At 33.2% G+C, this 19851-nt stretch overlaps 1 protein-coding gene across 1 annotated transcript in view; it reads left to right on the top strand.

Moving 5' to 3' along the window:
* LOC118182204 (Na(+)/H(+) exchanger protein 2-like) overlaps positions 1-19851 on the top strand; it is a 267934-nt gene that overhangs the window by 81341 nt on the left and 166742 nt on the right. The window lies entirely within an intron of this gene.

Consider the following 19851-nt stretch of genomic DNA (forward strand, 5'->3'; position numbering starts at 1 on the left):
AGAGGAGGGATGCCTTCGTGGAGGACTTTCTAAGGGAAACTGGCTCGTATACACGTTACACATGGGGAAAACCACGAAAACGCCCATGCAGCCAGCCCGTTCGCGGGATTCGAACCTCGGACCGAACTACCAGTGTTCAGCGACTTTACCGCTCGGCCGCTGGTGGGCCCTGAGAACTGACAAGGAAAAAGAAATTTTGAACGCTGTCGAAAATTGGGTTAGCTAGGAGTAGAATCGCTGGAATGCGTATTGAATATTATAGCTATGAATATATTTAAAAAATATATAAAACCCCTTAATTTACCTTCTAATGGTAATTCTCATTTTCTTTTGTGCATTTTCTTAAGCAATTATTCTAATTGTATCTTTAACAATATGTTTTACAATGATTTGTAATAAGTTTTTTTTTCATATAAAGTTGTATATTTAATATTTTCTGCCGTATCCGTAATACGAGATAGTAAAATTAACTGATAGCACCTCTAAGCAAGAGGATAGTTCTCTATTTTAATTCCAATATACTTTAGAAGTGGAAAAATAGAGATTATATCCACTTAAAATAGCGAAACATAAATAAATATAAAAAGATTTTACAATATTCTTGCTATAGTTATATAGTTTCAATGCCAGTTAATTAGAGAGCACTGGTTATGCTTGAAAATACTCAAAAATCAATTTTACGTCTCTCCTAACATCAGCGTCAGTAGTTCCCAAGGAATTTAATATCATACGTAGTGTACTTACTGGCTTACATATTCCGCATACAGGAAATCCCTTAAGATAACATTCACGTACTCCATATCTAACACTGCGTGTTGAAGTGTTAATTAATGTAAAAATAGCTCAATACCTAAATTTCTTTTTAATTTTCAGACTTAACATTCTCTCAGCCCTCTCGTATACGATTTGTGTTAAAAACTATTTTTAATATACAGCTACTAAAACAATATACATCTACGTTACAATATTGAAAATAGTGCTTCAGTATGCATTTATTCTTTTTTTAAACCAGCAGACTGAATAAAATTAATCTAGTTGATCTGAGTATCTTTTAAATACTGCATTAAGACACCTGATAATTCCAAGGCTTGCTCTTAAACTATGAAATTCATTTTAAGAGAATTTCTGCTTTCTTGCTAAGAAACGTTATCTACTGCAATTTTTGCTTATGAAAGCCTTCGTGTAATGCCGCAGAAAACATATTTTAAATTAGAGCTAAAAATTATCCGCTTTGTAACAGCTTTGAGAAAACAACAAAACTAATTCAATTTTGTAATATTAGTAAGTTAAACGATATTATAAGTTTGAAGCAACAGCATCGGATGGAAAATAGACATTTATTTGCATAAATTAATTAATAAAGATTCTAAAGTAAAATTTCAGTGAAATATAAAGAGTGTATGAAATATAATTAAATGTTTGTAATAGAAAGAATGTATTATAAATGTTAATAAAAAATTATGAGAAAGGAATATTAAAGAAAATATATATGGAATACGCTGTAGGATTTGGTTAGAAAAATGGTTTAGGTTATCTTAGTACGAAAACGCACTCTAGGGCTACCTACTTAAGGGGACAGTGGCCTTCGTGGAGGATTTTATAAATGAATCTAGCTCTATTCACGTTACATACATGAAAAACCACTATAACCAACCATGCTCCCGTACGTCTGGGCTCGAATTCAGGTCGAACTCATGGACTTCAGCGGTCTTAAATATTCGGCCACTCTTGGAGCGCGGATAGAAAATTTAAAATATTTAAGTAACATTATTACTGTACTGAAAAATGACAGATTGGTTACATTTTGCCTATTTGCATTAACAGAAAGCACAAATCATTAAATTTCTCTACGAATACATGATTTTAATGTTCATGTAATGAACGTCTGATATTTTTTAACAGTTTTTCAGTTTCAATGACAGTTATTGATATTTGTAATTACTTTCATTACTGATATTTTAAGCTATGATTAGAGATGAGACTAGCACAGAGGAAGATAAAATATTATGAACTATTTCACTGTTTCATCTTCCCACACGAAAAATGAAACACTAGTAGTATAGTGCTTCTAAATATTGAAGCATCCTTGAGAACTAATGTAATAATGATCAGATCATGGCTTTAAGATGATAAAAGAGACAGCTTTATTGCTTTTACCACAATAAAGGAATTCTCAAAGTGCCTTAGCTATCAGACAGAGAAATATCAGCTACTCATCTTCAACGCTTAAAATAATTGACCACTTCAATGAATGATGAGACTAACCTTTCAACAATAAATAATTCTTCATTTGTTGAGGGGTTTTTAGGTTTTCTAGTGCCAAGCAGAGCTTCGAAATGTCTAGTCAGAGTAGAGAGCCACGTTACTCTGCCGACACCAACCGAGAAAATCAAGCGACAGCTCACGCAACCAACACATCACGCTATTTCCAAGTTTCATGCGTCTACCGACATGTATTTGACCTTTAAAAATATGAGCCATTTACTTATCTTTTGATTTACTGATGAAGCAGTGACATTTATTTGTCTGTAAAGTATACACGATTCGACCATACTCTAAAATTTGACAACGTATATATTACTGAATATTAAATAAATAAATAAAATATTTTATCACGAATGTTTAAATCAACTTGATTTTTAGTCAGCATTTTCGACAACACGAAAAATGCAATGAAAACATTCAATGCTTGGGAGGTATTAAAATAAGAAATATCATATTTAAATGAATGAAAAGTAATATTATTTGTTTCTATAGATTACAATAAAATAAATGTTTTAAAATTCAACTATGTAGAGCTTAATAAATATGATAACGGTTTTAAATTTGAAGTAAGAAATTTAAGTATATGTAACATAAAAAATATGCACCGCATTTGCCGGCGTATAAAACGCACCGGCCTATAAGACGCACCCTTTTTTTATACACATATTTGAATGATAAAACTTTATTACTGATCATTATAATGAGTTTGCAGTATTTCAAGTATAAAGTAATACAAATACAAAGTAATACTTTCTGCAAATACCCAATCTGTCTGGGAAAGAACACCTTGTGATCTTCTTCGTCAAAACCCAGACAAGTCAAGACCCGTGTGGTGAGTTTTTTCGTGCCCTGAAGCTTTAACAGTAAGGCCTTTTGTACCTGTGGAATCTACAGTTTTGTTTGAGGGCACAGCAAACGTCAGAGGAATTAACGACGAATCGATGAAATTCAATAATTTTTTTCTTCATATTCGTCTGGCATCTTTTACGATATTTTTGTTTTAGTTCGCATAGATAGCTGGTTTCTGTTCATGAATCTTGAATACCATCATGTCGATCCAGTAAAATTGACAATCTTTCTATCAGTCGCTATCGTTTTCGCTTGAGGAAAATCATTTTGTACACAAAACGTTTCACATGCTAGTCAAATATGTTAACCTTCTACTTTTAAGAGCAATTAATAGAATACTTTGAAAACCCTTTATGGATTTGCACTATATATAACATAAAGCAAATTATCTCCTTCATGTCCCACGATATTCGTACTTCTCCATATACTATTGAATAATTTATAGTGAAAACAATGTCAGAATTTACCAACAGGATACCGATAACTGCTGGTTCTAACGACCATTTTGATCCGATCCTGAGAACCGCTTGAATAAGTATTGTGTGATTGACCAAGTATAATATATCACATCTGACTTAATTACTATGAGCGATTCACACCCACACACACACACACACACACAAAAAAAAAGGCGGGGGCCGTGCAAACATTTCTTTCACTATAGACACTTTCCTTTTAATACAAATGAAACTTATCATGTTAGATATATGAAACTGGGCCATCAAATAAGCTATGGCAATTTTGTCTGACAATTTGTCATATTTTTCTTCTAAATAAAATAATAAACAGTTAAGTACTATATGCATGTATATTTTTTAATTTAATACTTCATTTCGTTACGAATAGTCTAGTTTTAAACTTCGTTATTTGCTTCAGAACTTATATTTTTTGGGCGGTGACGCCTTCTGAAAATGTTCACCCTGAGTGGACCACCCCCTCCTTAGCAATTCCACATCTACTGAAGAAATAAAACAAATATGACACCATCTCCTGGTAAAGTTTTAAGAACAAACCGTTTGCTATTTTAAACTCTACTTTTACCACGCTCCTCCATATTTTTGTCCAGTTTCTGTCACTAATGCAAAATTTTGCTAGCATATTCGTATTTGCCTTTTTCTGTCTTGGGATGATTATTATCTATTCCAGACATAGTATTGCCGAGGCATTTAGGCGTAAAACAGAAATAATTACCTTTTGCTCATTATTTTGACGCTTAGGGAATGACATTTTGAAACTACTTAAAATTTTTATACATAGTTTAGTAATTTCAAGAAATTAAATATAAAAGTGTATCGTAACAAGACTTTCTGTTTCAAATTTTAGCTATATTTCGAAAACAAAACACCTGTTTACTACAACTCGAGCCACATTTAATTGGCTAAAGAGCCGTAGTTTGACCATGCTTGTATTATATATGTTAAATGCAGGAAACATTTTCACAAATCCTTCACACTACTGCGTTAAATAAGCGTACGAGCTCAGAGTATCATAAATTCTTTTTACTATACAGAATTTTATTTTAGATACAAAATACAAAAGACATACGTTTTAACAGACTAATTTTTTAAATTTGTTCACGTTCTTGTCAAAACTCCATAAAATCGCCACTCTCGTATAAGAAAACGCTTTCTAAAATGCGTTAATTACATATACCGAAACAAAATCAAACTTGAATCTGAAAGTAAAAAGAGGTTTGAAAGATTTGTCAATAACAGCGTAGTTACTATTAATTCATCGATATAAAAGTACTTAAATCATTATGTGCATGAAAAGTAATAACCAAAATGACCTTGCTGATGATTGCAATTATCAAGCAAATTCAACTTAAATCATATTCATACTTTTTCCCTTCTACTTTTAAATCTAGTTCGGCGTAGTTACAATGAATTCCTTTTCGTATCATTTAGTTACCATTACCAATTGCACGATTCACTTCATCCCATTGAGGTTGCATTTTGAGTATTTTTTCATGTTCGCTTCTAGGCAAATATATGTAAAATATAAAATATCCATCTTTCAAATAAATTAATAATAGCCCTTTAAATCCCGTCTTCGTTCTGAAACTAACAAAGCAATAATTTTTCTAACTAAAATCCCTGAAATTTTGATGCGCACTTATCGATGAAATCTGAATTCTGGACATTAATTTGTCATGTGCTCTGAAATGGTATAAAAGGTAATTATGTCGCAACTCTCTCTTCTGCTTCTTTTCGTTGCATCGCCACGCAGAGTTTACTTTTCTAATTTCGTCCATTGTTTAAGAAGATGTAACCTGTAGAAAACTGGGGGGGGCATAGCGCATCCATAGGGAGGACGTGCTTTATCATAGAATAAAGTTATGTTCCCAAACGGCCACGACTGGAAGTTTTTTGGTTTATGCTTCAATCTTTCTAACTACGCAGTAAAACTTCTCTAATGCCAATCCGTTGCAACTTACTTCCACCAAGTTATCTTATTACAATAATGACACAGTCTTATTACATATATATTCATCAAAAATTTTAGTCTGTTTTGCTTGTAATTCTGGGATAATAAGATCAGTTTATCTGTAATCTTTTTTCTTAAGCGCGTCTGTTTAAAGAAGCGTTAAATAAACTTTAAACGCACTATTGAAAATATACGAAATCTGACGCTTTTGAGTGAAATAATTGTGAACACTCAGTTAAAATTTTTCCTTCCCTTTCCAGTGGTATATTCGTGGAAGCCTTTTACTTACCACCTGTGACAAAATGAGTGGTTTCGGAAACTGAAGATTTACGGTAGAAGAGATGAGTCACGCTAGCTGCTATTTGCTGTCGCTAGGGTCACATGCTGACGTTTGATCTGCTACTCTGATGATATTTTCATAGGCTTAATGGTCAAGACGAGAAATTTAGAGTACCTTTACATAACTGTTGATATAAAGGAAGCTTAAAAATATTTTTTCGATCCTAAATTAAAGACAAAAAGAAATCCTTTTATAATCTGACGTAATTGTTACACTGTTTTCTTGTTTATTCAAGACCGAATTTCCTATTATTAGACCAAAGAATTTTATTTAAGACAAAAAGAAATCCTTTTATAATATGACAATTATTCCACTGTTTTCATGCTTATTCAAGACCGAGATTCAGATTATTAGGCTGAAGAATATTTTTTAAAGACAGCAATCCTTTTATGTGCAGTATGCTGGTATATTGTACAAAATGTAAAATTTAAAAAATGTTCTTGCCGCAAAAAAATTGTTTGAAAGCATTGAAGCAAAATTTATGTCTAACTTTTAAGAAGCAGGATAATTTTTCCCTTGGATAGCTTATGTTTCAAAGTGAAGGATTCCTCGATAGTGATGCTAGAATTTGAGTTTATTAAATTAGCTGCGTATTTCTTTGCAAGGAAAAACATTAATACAGAAAATCTAATCTACATCAAATAAAACTAAGAAAGCCAAAATTTGAGAATTTAACTCAAATGAACAGAAAAACATAAGTTTTGTACTGCTTTCAGTCTCTTGCCATTAAAATGCGGATGTGGAAAATAAAAACGTTGTTAATAAATACGCCACCCAGAATGATAGCAGTTGCTGATACGTGTATATTTCTCAGACTCGGAGAAATTGAAAATGCCATTGCCTTTTCCTTCAGAAATGAGAGTAAATAAACAAAGTTGAACCAAAATATTCCTCTCTCTTTTCCATTAATTACATTCAATTTGTGTTTAACAGCTGTTTGAACATATACGCACCTATAATCAAATAAATTAGGCTGATTTGTCATAATGTAAGTATATTGTTATTATTATAAGTAAAATGCATATCATTTAAAATTTTTTGTTAGACATTTTTAGGCCTTAACACTCTACCAGACGCCGTGACAGCGATGTACTGTGTACTATATTTGCTTTACTATACTACAATTTTCTTCCTTTAAACGCGTTTATGAAAATCGTATCTTCTTACTTGAGCAGGCAAACATTAAAAAAAAGATAATTTATGTCACTCACGTTTATTTAAAAGTAAATCCATTTGGCTAATTTGCCACATAAAGTGGTATTAATACCATTTAATTACATTTATTGCAGTGTCCTTTCAAATTATCAAATTTTGATGTGTCAGGAAGTCTTAGACATACGCAAGCTTTTTTCTTTTCTTTTTCTTTTTGTAAAATGCTTTCAGTCATTATAAACGCGAGAGCGTCTGCCGTCTTTATTTGGACACTTATGGTATTATACACCATCAAACCTTAACTCGAATAGCGTTATTACATGGATAGGCGAGACCAGCTCAATCCATCATCGTGAATAGAATCTGGGAAAAGTCGTGGGGCAAATAAAGTTTGTGAGTCAACAATTATAAAGGCATGAAAATTCTTGAATTGCAAAGAGGTAAAAATTAATGCATGAAAATAATTCTAAGTTCTATTTGCGATTTATGGCATTTGTACAGAAAATAGAAATATACAGGATTATCCAAATTAAACTTCCCCAACTCAGAGGGCTGTGCAGAGTGTTGTATGGGTCATAACGTGATGAAATTTTAAAAACAGACACTTCAGATCATGCGCTCGAGATTTATTAAACAAAAGAAAAAAAAAAAAATTAGTACAAGAAGTTGCCGATAGGTGGCGCTGCAGATCAACAAGTCATTCTACAGATGTTCTATATGTGTGCCGTGGTTCTCTACAACTCTTTCCATTCGCAAAGCAGTGTGTTCCCCAGCGGAACGCAGTAAGTCCACATTAATTCCACGAACATGTCGAATAATTGCGTCTTTCAGATGTGCCAAGGTTGCTGGGGTGTTCTCGGTAGACCCGATCCTTTAAGAATCCCCATAACCAAAAGTCGCATGGCGTGAGATCAGGCGAGCGGGGAGGCCAAGCTGTAGGGAAACAGCGGTTGATTACACGTGCATTGGTAAAAGTTGCCCATAACACCTGTTGAACGCCACGAAGAACATGGGGAGGTGCACCATCCTGCATAAATATCGTGTCCTGGAGGCGGCCACGTTGTTGCAGTTCAGGGATCACAAACGTTGTCAACATGTTCTGATACCTTTTCCTGTGACAGAGCAGGTTTTGAACCCTGTTGGAGTCACCTCTTCAAAAACATACGGCCCAATGACGAATGTTGCAGTGAAACCGCACCATACAGTAACCTTTGGAGGGTTCAAGGGCACTTGATGGATAGCGCGCGGGTTTTCACTTGCCCAATGCGGCAGTTATGCGTATTCACTTGACCATTCAGATGAAAATGGGCCTCATCCGTCCAAAGGATGTTCCACGGCCAAGCAGCATCGACTTCATTACTACACTTCCGAACTACAGGATCCCCGTCGGGCAGCTGATGACGACTATGGATTTTGTAAGGAAAATAACCGAGGATTCGACGCATCACACGCCAGACGGTCGTATAGGGCATATCAACAGCACGAGAAACAGTTGGCACACTGACAACACCATGTGGCGATTGGCTAGTGGGGTCCACGACCGCCAAAGCAACGACTTCTACGCGTGCAGATTCCACAACCTGTCGTCCTCTACCTGGTAAAATTCCCAGATGTCCCGTTCTTTCGAACTTCTTCATCATGTCTCGTAGAGCGCATGGTGTCATTGGTCCTCGGCGTAAGATCTTCAGCCGACAGTGTTCTCGTCATTCTGTTAGAAAAGTTTCACTAACAGAGCTTTGTCTTTCAAAGTCGCCATTGTGCATCCGCGAGCTGGAAACAACTGCCTGCGCAAGGCCTGTCTTCCACTTTTTGTAGGGCTCGTCTTTTGGATAAGTTGCGCAGAAGCTTTATTTCTGCAAATCACGTTGTTGCAATATGCACATTACTAGTGTTACAGCGCCACCTATCGGCAACTTCTTGTACTAATTTTTTTGTGTAATAAATCTCGAGCGCATGATCTGAAGTGTCTGTTTTTAAAATTTCATCACATTATGACCCATAACAACACTCTGCACAGGCCTCTGAGTTGGGGAAGTTTAATTTGGATAACCCTGTATATTCTTTTTTAAAAACACTTCTATAAAACCTGCTCATTGGCTGGCATATGCATGAAGTATTTCGTGGTTAAACATCCAGCATTACGAGTCTTTTGACCCCCGAATCTAGAAAGCACTAGTACAAACAATTGAAATTGGAGCATTATTATAAATTAGCACTTTATCACTAAAAGTAAAATATTTCAGCAATAACTTCTCATTGTATATTAAAGTACTTAAAAATTACTCAAAAATCATAGAAATATTTTTTTAGCGAAGTATACGGTGGTTCAAAACACGTAAAAATGATTATTTATGACAAAGCACGAGAAACTCGAGTGGATAAATAAGTCAAAAGCAAAGTCTGCCAATTTTGTGCATTCGAGTTTTTGTTACTACAGCGGAATTTTCAATCGGCAGTCACCTCTTGCGCCTTTGTGAATCAAGTGAATCAAATGCTATTCACCTGCGAAACTCTAAACGTATAGTCTCTGTGTGCTTTTTGACATTTTGACTTTGACTGAACTTTTTGACTGAATATTGGGACTGATGAAATTATATATATCTATGGTAAAAAATTCCTGTTAGAAATGAATCGGATCGTATTGAAAAGGAATATGTTCTAACATATGAAATAACGCATACTAATATAGGCTCTGTATGCTTCGAGAACTTTTCAACTGGATATTGGGACTGATGAAATTATATATATCTATGGTAAAGAATTCTTGTTAGAAATGAATCGGCTCGTATTGAAAATTAATATGTTCTAACGTATAAAATAATGCATAATAATATAGGCTCTGCATGCTTCGAGAACTTTTTAACTGGATATTGGGACTGATGAAATTATATATATCTATGGTAAAGAATTCCTGTTAGAAATGAATCGGCTCATATTGAAAATTAATATGTTCTAACGTATAAAATAATGCATACTAATATAGGCTCTGTGTGCTTTGAGAACTTTTTGACTGGCTATTGGGACTGATGAAATTACATATATCTATGGTAAAGAATTCTGGTTAGAAATGAAGTGGCTCGTATTGAAGAGGAATATGTTCTAACGTATAAAATAACGCATACTAATAATTTAAGCTAAAGTTACTTATGCAGAAATATATAAACAATTCAGTTTAATTTTAACTAGCAGCGTGCATTCTTAGTCATAAATATATAATCAAGAAATATTCAGCAAGATACTATTGCAACAGCTCAGAAGAATCGGATGAATTTTCTATCGAGACAAAAAAATGCTCTGCTATGCACTTACACCTTTTCTGTTCATTTCTAAGGTAGCTGCATTAAATTTGTTTCAGTATCAATGATACGCGCAACTAAATACAAATTATTTATTTCCAGACTCAAAGCTATAGATGAAGAATTGAAAACATAATGATATTAAAAGTTTATAATCTCAGATTTAAAGCCCTGAATGAGAGAGAGAGATAGGGAGAGTTAAGTAAAAAGATAAAGACCAATCAATAACATCCCATTCATTTACTGAATGCCAGTTCTTTGCATCAATAGTTACGTCATATCCTATTCTTTTCCTTATAAGTCAATGTATGCAACTTAATGAAGATCGGAAAATAACCTTCTCTCCAACACAGCGGAGGAAAGTGGTCGACATCTGCTTTTGAAAACCGTCCCTCCAAATAATTGCATCTAAACAAAGCAAAGGTCGACGTTTGAAAGCCCATCATTAACCCCCCCCCGGATATGAGTTGCAAGTACTTCGCAAATGGCTCAGCGGTCAATCCGTAAAGAATGGCATTGCTGTGTTAATTGTCTGTCCTAGAAGAAGCTTTTCTCAATGTAAAAAATCTCAGAGGCCACCTACGAGTTCACGACTTAATTATCATGTATTTTTGCTTTTTGTTAACGTTTTAACCTCGTCTTTCCAGCTACCGATGAAAAGTAAGATTATCTCAGTCGTTATGTATGATTAAAGGATCAACCAAATGAGGTCTTCCTGCTTCTTTGTATAATTGCCCGATAACTGTGAAAAATGTAATTTTAAAATTAAAAAAGTTTCCTTTCCTGTAAGTAAACACACTGTGATTAAAACAATACTTTCTGAAATTTTTAAAAATGCATATGAATCTTAATGTTTTACTGAATCGAAAATTTATTGACGATCTGAATAAATTTATGCCCAAAATACGTCTGAAATGATATGAGAAATTTCTGAATTATTTTACAAGGAATAAAATATCGACAGAAAAATTAAATATGTGGTATTTAAAATAGTAAAACAAACAGTTTTATGCAGTGGGAGAAGATTAAGTTCATGAAACCTCCATACTTGTTGCAAAAATTACTACGCCATTTGTGTACTGTGTTTCTAGAAGATAAATAATTCCGCAACCACAACTTTTAGAAGACAGGCCCAGTGCTATACTTAAGACAGGACCAACGCTTCATCTTGCTTAAATGAAACACTGTCTTTCTTGATCATAAATTCTTGATAGATAGATGGATAGGTCCTACAATTTAGCCTGCACACTCGCCGGCCTTTATATTCTTAGATTTTAGTTTTCGCCTGAGAGTGCGTAAATTCCCCGTATCATAAAGCTGTTTGATCTGAAGGATCGCATTAAGAGTGCTGTAGAAAAGACCTATCGTCAGATGTTCTCTTTTGTGCGACAAAAATCATGCTTCATATTGTGATGCATGCTGCGTGCATGGAACTCTTGAAAAGCGTTTCAAAATATATTTCATTGATTCCCAAATAAAACAAATTACATATTATTGTGTTCAAGACTTTTTGTTAATTAAAGGTTTCTTATTGCTTGCCTACTTTTGACTCATCCTGTTCCATTAATACAGTAAGGAAATATACGTGGGAAATTTAACTTGGTATCAATGAACTTTTTTATAATCTTAAAATTAATAAAAGGAATTACAAGTTTTACAATTTAAGCTACAATAAAAAATACTATGTTAAAAACATTCCAAAGCACTGCAATAGAGAGATGTGCAGAAATTTCAATAGAGAAAGAATTAGTGAATTGAGATAACTTTTACATCAGTCGTTTTAAGTTACTCCAATGGAAATAACTACAGTATGTAAAGGTACTATCTGATTTTATCAATTAATCTTTCAAAAATAAATTGCACCCTAGATGGAATAATTTATAGTTGTCTACTTTAAGCAGCTTATTCGTACTAAATTGGAAACATTGCGTCATGACTGTTTACATTTCCTGAAACTGCTTTGGATTTCAGGCTCTTAAATTTTGCAAAGCTTCAAATTTAAAATAAATGGGTTTGAACGTTTGGTAATATTAATTCCTAAACAAGTTTCAATAATGATTTTCTGTTGGAATATCTCGCTGCATTACAGCAACAGATCTCATTCAGATTTAATAATTTCAATAATTCGGGATCTTCTATAATTCCATTATAACTGCATCTTTTTCGTATTTTAGACAGCAATTTTCTAAAATGAGCATTTAATTTCAAGAACATGGTCCTTTCCTATTTACAACATATTCTGCATTTTCTTCTCCTTTTTCTAAGGACTATCATTGCCATAACTCTACAAAAAGTAACTGACCTCATTAAAACGAATTCAAGCGAATGCCACTGGATCGGCAGGGTCAATGGATCAATGGTCACGGATTCAATTGATCGGTAGGGTTTTCTGTATTATTGAAACTTGAACCGATTTGTCATCAAGCTCTGTGGATTTGCTAAAACATTTAGGCCACCTCTTGTGCAGAGTCTGTATGTTTGTTGCTTAGAATCATAGCTTCCGATAAGTTGTGAGCAGCTGTTCCTTCACTATTTTCGCCTAATGTCACAACCTAACCATCCTTGTCTCTGCATTCTTGATGACTATTGTATCGTTTTAGTATTAATATAATGACGTCATTCTAATGCTTGGAAGAAAAATCTAAGTGTATAGACATATTTTAAGGTAGAGAAACGAGATTCTAATGCTTGAACTGTAGATGTTGTTTGGGTTTCGAATGCAGAAACGATAAAATTCAACTGTGTTTTTGCCCAAAATTAAACTGCTCACCGTTGAGCTGATACCTGTGTGTTAACTACTACACAGCAAGGGCATACACAGCAGGAATGCCATATTTCGTGACAATAATTACCGGGAAATATTTTATTTCATTTGCAGTGTTTTCAAAATCCCAATGTTCATTCAGACATATATACAATTTTTTTTTGTGTGTTGGGATAATAATACTTTATATACACCCTCTTTTAAACGCCGACTGGGAATTAGGGGTCCCAATCGACAAATTCTCGTAGTGACGAATTATTCTCCACCACCATTTAATTCTGTCTCCACTGAAGAGCCATTAAGATATTTTGAAGCAAGAAACGGGAAAATTGAGCAATACCCTAGCCAGGACTCGAAGCTGGACCTCTCGAATACGCGTCGAATGTGCTACCATCACACCACGAAGGCATGCTGGAGAGAGGGAGATAATACCTTATATGTTTACCTATTTGGCTTTTATTGAGCATAAAAACAATTAAAAGAAATTTAACTTAATTCAGCAAAATCATTACGTGCATACGCACCAATTCATGTATATGTAACTGAACCCTTGTTAGGTGTATTTCATTCGATTGCCTAAAATTTTTCGTACTCGAAAAGAATACAAAATTTTAAGATTGAGAATAATTTAAAATAATAAAAATTTTAAATGAGAAATTTTCTGGCTTGATACTAAGATTTTTCTTGTGCATCTGTAACCCAATTTACAAAATTGTCTATAAATTAATTTTATTGAGTGCAATGAAACTAAGAAATGTTGTTTATCTGTTCTCAAGAACTATCTCATGGTTTTCAATAGATGGATTAATTTGATTTATCACGTAATGCCTTTTTTAAAATTAAAACTAATTGCCACCAGAAGGGTTTGAAGAATGGTCATGAAGCACGTCGAATGCTAATTTATATATCGTAGAATACGGAGTCATACACCTTTTTGAGGCAGGGCAAAATCCTTCTAGATTTCGAATACATGATATATGGGGAGACAAATATAATTTTAAATTAATATACTTTAAATTAAAACATTAGAATAACAGCATTAATGAAACGCTCTTATTGAGAAATATGAAAGTTACTATGAAATTCCAGTACCGCAGTCTTCTTTTTGGGAAAAGAGTACTTTCCCCCCAAAAAAAATTTCAGTTTTCATCTCAAATAATTAATATGTTTTCGTCATTTTAAGATAATTTTAGATAATTTTTCCATATGAATTTACAGTCATTATACTACTAAGCACTCAAAAAAGAAAAAAAATATGATTTCTTTTTGTTTGTTTTGTATTTGTGACTTTGCATGGGTTACAGCCGAAAACATCGCGGCAAAAACATCGCAGATGAAAACGTCGCGGAAAAAACAACGCAAGGCGAAAACGTCGTGCTACAAAACATCGTGGGAGAAAACATCGCAAAGAGAAAACATCGCAAAGAGAAAACATCGTGGTACAAAACATCGTCGTCGAAAATAAAGCGGTTCAAAAACTTCGCAGTTTAAAAACATCGTCGTCGAAAATATCGTGGTAAAAAATAACAAATTATCGCATGACGATAACATCGCAAACATGCTTTTTTCAGGCTTTTATAACTATACATGGATATTCCCGTAATGATTTGTGAGCACAAGATGGAAAGAAGGGTAATTTTTACTTTCATATTTTTTATTACTCAATAAATTTTTGCTGAGAAAATAAAAAGGAAACTTAAGCATAGAAAATTAATGCAACTTATAGCACTTAATAGAATTTTAAACCGACATAGTTAACTAACAAAGGCCATTAATAAATCATTTTTTGTAAAGTTTTCACTGGTAATTTTTCATGAAAAGTATAATCTATAAGTTACATTTAGTTTTCTATGCTTAAGTTTCCTTCTTACTTTTTCAGCAATAATTTATTAGTTAATAAAAAATGTGAAAGTAAAAATTATCCTTCTTTACATCTTGCGCTCACAAATCATTATGGGAATATCCATTTACAATTATTAAAACCTGAGAAAAGCATATCTGCGATGTTATCGTCATGCGATGATTTGTAGATACTTTATTTTTTACCACGATGTTTTCGACGACGATGTTTTTAAACTGCGAAGTTTTTGAACTGCTTTATTTTCGACGACGATATTTTGTACCGCGATGTTTTAGAACTGCGATGTTTTCTCTTTGCGATGTTTTCTCCCGCGATCTTTTGTAGCACGACGTTTTCGCCTTGCGTTGTTTTCTCCGCGACGTTTTCGTCCGCGATGTTTTTGCCGCGATGTTATCGGCGGACACCCTTTGGATGACAGATAAAGTAACAGTCTCATATAAAAGAAACAAAACATTAGAGAGGAAATATACATGATAAATGGCCCATCATAGCAAGTAGTTGATACTTTTGATGCTTCGTAAATGTTAAAAAAAAATATGTCCACTTTCTGTTTGCTATTTTGTTCGTTCTCTGAACGGATGACTCTTGCGTGATATTAGTTTTAACTTATGTACCTGATTTGTATCAGTTATTTAAGATACGAACCTATCGTTTAAATCCCAAAAAACTTAGCTGCTGTACTCTTCTTTTATTCTCCAATGTTTTCAGCTTAATATCGTGTTTCGAAGCACTGAACACATACTTGGGTAAAGTATCTGAATGAAACTCAATTACAATTAATCTTATTATTTGCAGCGTTTTTGAAAAGACAAAATTTAGATTCAGTCGTGAAAAAATGTCCCTTTAACTAGCGAGAACTTTTACACAAAGCTGTAAACAACTCAGACATGCATCTGAAAAATATACGTTTTAAAAACCACAACCCAGAGATTTCGAGCTATTCATTTGCACAGCATCAGATTTGTCTGTATCTAGGAAAGTTGAAAAAAAATCAACTTAATTCTTGCCTGGAAACGAACTTAAGACTTCCTAATTGTTAGATGGATATGCAAACCATTGTATGGAAAGAGTGGCTTTAATAAGAGGACAAAGAGTTTCTGACATCTTAAATGAGTGATGAATTTATTTTTCAAGCGGAAACCTGACACCGCAGATTTAATAGAATGTAAACTTTGTTCTACTAACTTCGGAATGTCCTTTATACTTAACGAGTTATGACTGGTTTGATACGGGGAAAAATGTACGTATATTCGTATGCAGCTTATTTGGATGCGGATATTTTCTATCCAAAATAAACATTTTGAAGCTTTTTCACCTCCATATATTTTAAAAATTTCTGTATAAATTATACATTAGTAGCAGAATTGTGAAATTATATCGAGCCTCATGCGGTCAGTAAACATTCGCTGTAAGTCGATACTGTTCTGTTATATACTGCAACATGCCCACTTCTGAAATATATATTAATAGTAAAGGGGATGAGCCGATAGGCATTTTTAGTGTATTTTATTCTCACCTACACATTTTATAAATTACATACTTTATAAAGCCGATGATTGTGTAATTTTATCTCGTAACATGGAAAACAGAACAGCAGTTGAAGTGTGTATACTTGTCAGTGCCAAATTTTAATGATAATTTGCAGCAGCATGACAAAATAAAATCACTCAAATGGTTGCTTCTGATGAATAAGTAACTCAATGACATATTTATTGTGTTTCCCGTTTTAAAGCACTGGTGTTGTTTAAATCTCTCCGTAACGTTTTGTATGTAGATTTGTATTTACAAAATTGCTCTGATTCTTTTCATATATCTGAAAACCTATACTTAAGGATATAGCAAAGATACACACTGTGTGCATATATCACATAAAATTATAATATATTTGTTTATATACTGTCTTATCATTCATTATTAGCATCTGAATAGCATTTTCAGTAATTGTGTACTGTAAATGTTAAAGTATAACATATACTGCAAGTTTTTTATTGAATTAATCATGAACTGCGGAGATAAACTGCGGAGATGACATCCGTCCTAGTTCGTACCGTACGGAAGTGAACGTCATTTCTGCGGAAATCAGTTACATTGGCATACAAGGCCTGTTGTTCAATACATATTATTTTCTTTTGTTGCAAGATATTTTAATAGCACAGTATTACATATGAACATTCTTATAACATAAATCAAAACTATAAATGAAATTGGTTAATCTTTGGATTATGGTAACTTGGCGGTTTTTTTGGCGAAAATTTTGCGACCAACCCTGCTACAGCAACCTGCTAGTTTTGTTTTGGACGCCATTTTGTTTTCACGAAGTAAAGCCATGTTTTTTTTTACTCAACATATTTTTCCAACAATCTGCTAGCCGAATTACGCTTATACTAAAACTTTTATGGAACAAAAGTGCTTAATCATGACGAAGATAAGGTGCGAAATTGGGAGTAAGTGCAGAATCGCCCACTGCTTGCCGCGTTTTTAAGAATTGCACATACGCGTTATCCATGTACACATCGACCTATTTTCATTTACAAAACATCCCAGAATTGCACAAAAATGGCATGCGCACACTCTTGACTTTATCCATGTACACTGCTAAAGTCCTAGCTAGTAACCTTTATCGCCTTACCAAAATGTCTCCAAACTACCTGTTACCATATTCCAAAGATTAGCCGTGAAGGTTATATTGTATGCATACACATACTATATACATTTGGCAGTGCATTAAATGAGTACTACATTTGGGGTACAAATCAGTATACTAGAATTTCAGTTATCTGGTGCTAACTGAGGTAATATTTTTATTCATCGCATATTCATTTCGTTAAAAATTTAATCTAAAAATTGTGTGACTGTCATTTTTGAGAAGCTTGTTTCACTTAAACAAGATCTGTGCATTGAATAAGGAAAAATATATTTCGTGAATATATATTTAATACATTCACTGTTTGGTATAACGTAAGAATTTGTATATAATTATTTTATCTAATTAGACACTAAAGGAAAACAATATAATTAACTAGACTGCGAAATAGCCTTTTTCGTTTCTTTCCATCACTTATTTTCGAAGCAAAAAAGGAATTCAAAATTTCAGTTGTGCTCTTCAACAGTGCATACATGCATCTGGTGTGAGAAGTATGTTCCCCTAATGTTACTATTTCATAAAAAGTTTCAATATAAAAAATATTTTAATGAGAAGAAAATGTAATTAATCAAAACAAACTTACTTAAAAGCTGAGCGTAATTTGAGTTTTCTAATTCATGAATATTTTATTTAATAGAAATAATATCAAAAAGATTATATAGGAAGACAATAAAATTCTAGTTATTCAAACTTTATAAATACACTACATTAAAGTATAAAAATACATATCGTTTACTAAAGCGTAATTAAGCGTGACTACCAGGATTAACCTAAACAACACATTAGCATTTTAGAAGTTTCTCATTAACAGTTTGAAGCCATAATAATAATGCATTAAAATTTGTAATCGTTATTTTTGGAGGCATGAAGTGCAAGTTTTTGGAAGAAAGATATAGAAACGAGCCCCCATTTCTAAGGATAGTAGCTTTGACAATATTTTATGTATTTTGATAAACGTAAAGACATTTCAAACTTAAAACTAAAATTTTCTAGAATTGAAATATTGCATTTTATAAAACATCATACAATTCTCAGAAATGAACTTTTCTAACGAATGGATCTCTAAATGCTGAAGTGTTGCTTACTTAGTGAAAGGCGAACTCTGGTCAAGTTGCACGGCTAGAAGCAGTAAAATCATTCAAGTCCTGGTTCATCCTTGAGTAGAAATTATCCAAAGCTAGCTCACAATTTAACGCTTCTTAACTACACGAAGGAGGAGCTGCCGAGTTCAAATTGCAGCCATACCTCAGGCCAGCTCTTGTTTCTACGAGTTTGCGTGCTTAGGCTTTAACCATCTTGCCTGGAATTTCAAATTCCAATAGTCTGCTTGACTCCCAGATTTGGCGTAAGTTTATTTTACCTCATTTCTTGAAAACTGCTTAAGGAAGGAAAGAAAAGCCAATTATCAAACAAGTTGCTTTGATGCACACTGATAATATATGTGTGTGTTATTTAAAATTTAGCTAAAAAATAATTGCCAGATTAATTACATATTCTTACTGACACATCATGAAGTGTAGAATTTTATTCGATATAAATATTGTTACTACGTGATTCTGAGCAATACTGGTCGCGTATGCCCACAGAAAGTCCTTTTAATGAAATGAAAATATACGAGTAGATTCAGTTTTAAGCAAAAAAATACTGGAAAACCTAGTTTTGAAAGAACGACCTAACACTGCCGAAATTTGATGAAAGTACGAAGGCTTTAGAAGAAATCCCGAAGTAGGTTAATAATAAAGACATATTCTTAGAGTAAAACTCATTTTTAAAAAACTGCAAGAGTCTATTTTGAAAACTGTCAAAAATTGTCAAAAAAGTCAAAGATTGCTTCTTTTCATAAATAGAAATTTGGTCTTGAGTAAAATTAAGTGGCCAAAGTATACATTAGGAAAATCTAAAGGTGAATATTTGAAATCAAACGGTGAATATGTAAAATCAATTGATCAGTCAGTGAAGCTGAAGCGTGAATGAATGAAATCAAATGATGAAATGGGTAAAGTCAAAAATGCAATTGCATTAAATTTGAATAATAATCATCACAATACATCAGATAATAGAGACTCCTGATATCAAAATATTTCGTTTTTTTATTCATATTTAGAAATTTTTGAAAATTTGGTCGGAAGCCATATTTAAAAACTTAGTATAAAGCTAAACAAGAAATGCCTCCAGCTATAAGCCTATTCTAAAATTAAATTTTAAATTCTGAAGCTCATCTGTCTAAGCTGAAGAAATGCCAAATATTTAAAA

Source organism: Stegodyphus dumicola, chromosome X2 (genome assembly GCF_044657685.1).
Source record: "Stegodyphus dumicola isolate Sdum_Otavi_A_Nest chromosome X2, ASM4465768v1".
NCBI lineage: Eukaryota > Metazoa > Arthropoda > Arachnida > Araneae > Eresidae > Stegodyphus > Stegodyphus dumicola.